We start from the raw sequence: 2,712 nt of genomic DNA on the forward strand, positions 1-2,712 counted from the left end.
TGGCAGCCCGGGGTAGGGTGGGCTTCGGGGCTGCCAGCGCCCATGGCCGGCTCATGTCCAGCTTTTCATCCATCAGTGCCCCCCAGTCCCTCTGGGCAGGGCTGCTCTCCATCCTTTCTTCCCCCAGCCTGTATGGATACCGGGGATTGCCCTGACCCAGGTGAATTGTGTTGCTTCTGGTGATAAAAGCACTGAAATCTTAAATGCCATCGTCTTCCTCAGTAACTAGAGGTGCTTTCCCACCTGGATTTATAACTGGCTGTGTGTTAAATTAAAAATAAGTTTTGTTTCAGAGGAATTGGTGACAGAATTCTCAGGGGGAAATGTGATTGAGCTGGTTCCTTAAATCTTTGTATTCATTAGGGCTTTCCTGGAGTTACAGAGCAGGTTTGTGCCCCAGGTTTGCTGAAAACCATCAAGCACATGTTTCGTGTCGCTGCGTGTTGGGGAACCGACCTGGTTCGGCCAACACCGAGCGCTCGTGGAGCGAGACCTGCGCTCAAAGTGTGAAACAACTCGGGATCAGTTCATCGTCGACCTGCTGTGAATTCCCGAGTTCTCCACTTCCTTGGCAGGGGCTGAGAGCCCCCGGACTTGGAAAGCTGCGGATGTGCAGACAGGCCGTGGGATGCAGGCATTAAGCGTAATTGCAAACTGATCTTGGTTGAGGCTGTAGAGCAAGTTTGCAATCAAGGGCTTTGACAGATAAGAAGGAACTGACTTTCTGGTTTTCTAATGATGCATTTTTTAACTGATCTGTGGTTTTAAACTACTCTTATTTATTTCAAACTTTGTGGTTTACCTTTTTAAAGGATGCAGACACTAGGGATATTAGATATTAAAGGCAGCCTGTCTCAAATGCTTCATCTCCTGGATCTTGGCACCGCTTTTCAATGTTTCTTCTTAAAACTGATGCGTGCAGCTGCCAAAAAAGCAGCTATTTATCCATTTTGGCTCCAGTTCCAGCTCTGTAAACAAAACTTCTCCAAAGCTGCTTCTGTTTCTTCTGCTTTCTAAAGAACGTTTCACCCTTCTGCCGTCTTCCCTTGAGCGTGGGCCAGCTCATACCTCCTCGCATACCTTTTCCCTTGAGATGTTCTCTCTCTGTAACGCCACCAAGGGGGTAGGAGCAGGCAGAGATGTTCCCTCTGACATTCTCTTGATAAATCTGGGGGGGCTGCAAGGGGAACGGAGCGGCCAAGCTCCCACGTGTCCTCAGGAGAGGGCACCTTGCCCCGCCGCTCTTGGAGGGCAGGGGTCTTAGGATCTTAGTGATATTTTCCAAACACTGTTAATATTTTTTTGCTTCTGGGGTGTCAGGATAAATGGGTTTGTAATGGAAGCAGTGTCAGATACAGCATGTTTTTCATTATTTCCACCCTTCTAAATTTTTGTTCTTTTGTAAATAATGTGATAGATGGGTGTCCTGTTGTGTAGCAACCATAACTGGGGTTATGTTTTGTTTTGGTTTTTCAAACAAATTTTCTTGGGTTTGGACCTACAAAATCTTTTCTTCCTGGCAATTAGTTTTAACAAAAACATGCTTATGTGCTTTGGTCACAAAAAAAAAAAAAGGTTGTTTGTTTTTTTTTTAAAAAGCTGTTTGTTTCAGTGATGTGCCCAAGAAATGAGACTTGAGAAAACTGAGATCTGTATCTGGCTGAGCTCCTGCTGCTGCAGCGACCCTCAGGCGAGCCCTTCTGAAAGTTCCTTTTGCTTTGCTTTGCGAACCTCAGGCAGCTCATTTTCAAAGGGGGGTTGGTTTGGCTTGTTTTAGGGGATAGTCTTGCTTGCTTGCTTTGATGAGACGTTGTTCCTTCCCTGTGGTTAATGTTCAGAGCAGATCACAGCACACGGGGGGCACAGGGTGAAGAGGGTGTTGTGTTTAAATTTGTGCCATGGCCATATAATCATTGATCAATCTATATGCATTCAGTCATTGCTTTGCTACCTGGAGGATGGGAGGATTTTAGTTCCCTTAGCAGTTGGTCTGTTAGTGGCTTGGAAGTATTTCCTTTGTGGCTGTACGCTCACGTTGGGTTATTACTTTAATTTTCTGAAGTGTAGAAAAGCGGGTCCCCCGTGCTGTGGCCGCCCTCCCCTTCACCCCGGTGCCTCTCGGTGACCCCTTTGCTCTTACAGTATAATTTTACTAAAGAGATGATTGATACGGAATTGTTTAAATTACAACGTGTCAGGAGAGCAGGGAATTGCGTTCACATGTGGGGAGCTGTAAATCCTGTTTCAAGTTCATGAGGTGTCTGCCTGCCATTCAGAAAAAGGCTTTCTGGTGGGAGGAGCAATGGTGGTTAGCATTTCCAGTGCCATACACACGGTATGGCTGTGCTGGATCTTCTTAGCGTGCCCTTACTCTCTGTACCTGTGCAAACCCAAAAGCCGGTGCCAAATATTTGCCTGCTGCCTGGATGCTTCTGGCAAAGCTGCTCTTCTGAGCGCCGGAGAAACCGCTGGAAGGTCGCGGCTGATTTTGGCTTAGCACTCGGAAAGCTGCATATGCCTGATGGTGGTGAGTTTCCAAAACTGGTGAGGACAAGCAGGAATAATTCTGCTGTCATTCAGACCAGGCCTTGGGCAACCTTGTGTTCCCACGTGTGTCTTTAGAGTTCCTATCTGTAATTGGAATCAGGGAGCGCAAGGAAGTATAACTTTAGAGGAGAAAAGCTGCAGTGGTTTCCATTAAAATCTCTCCTT

Source organism: Egretta garzetta, unplaced genomic scaffold (genome assembly GCF_000687185.1).
Source record: "Egretta garzetta isolate BGI_Z169 unplaced genomic scaffold, ASM68718v1 scaffold773, whole genome shotgun sequence".
NCBI lineage: Eukaryota > Metazoa > Chordata > Aves > Pelecaniformes > Ardeidae > Egretta > Egretta garzetta.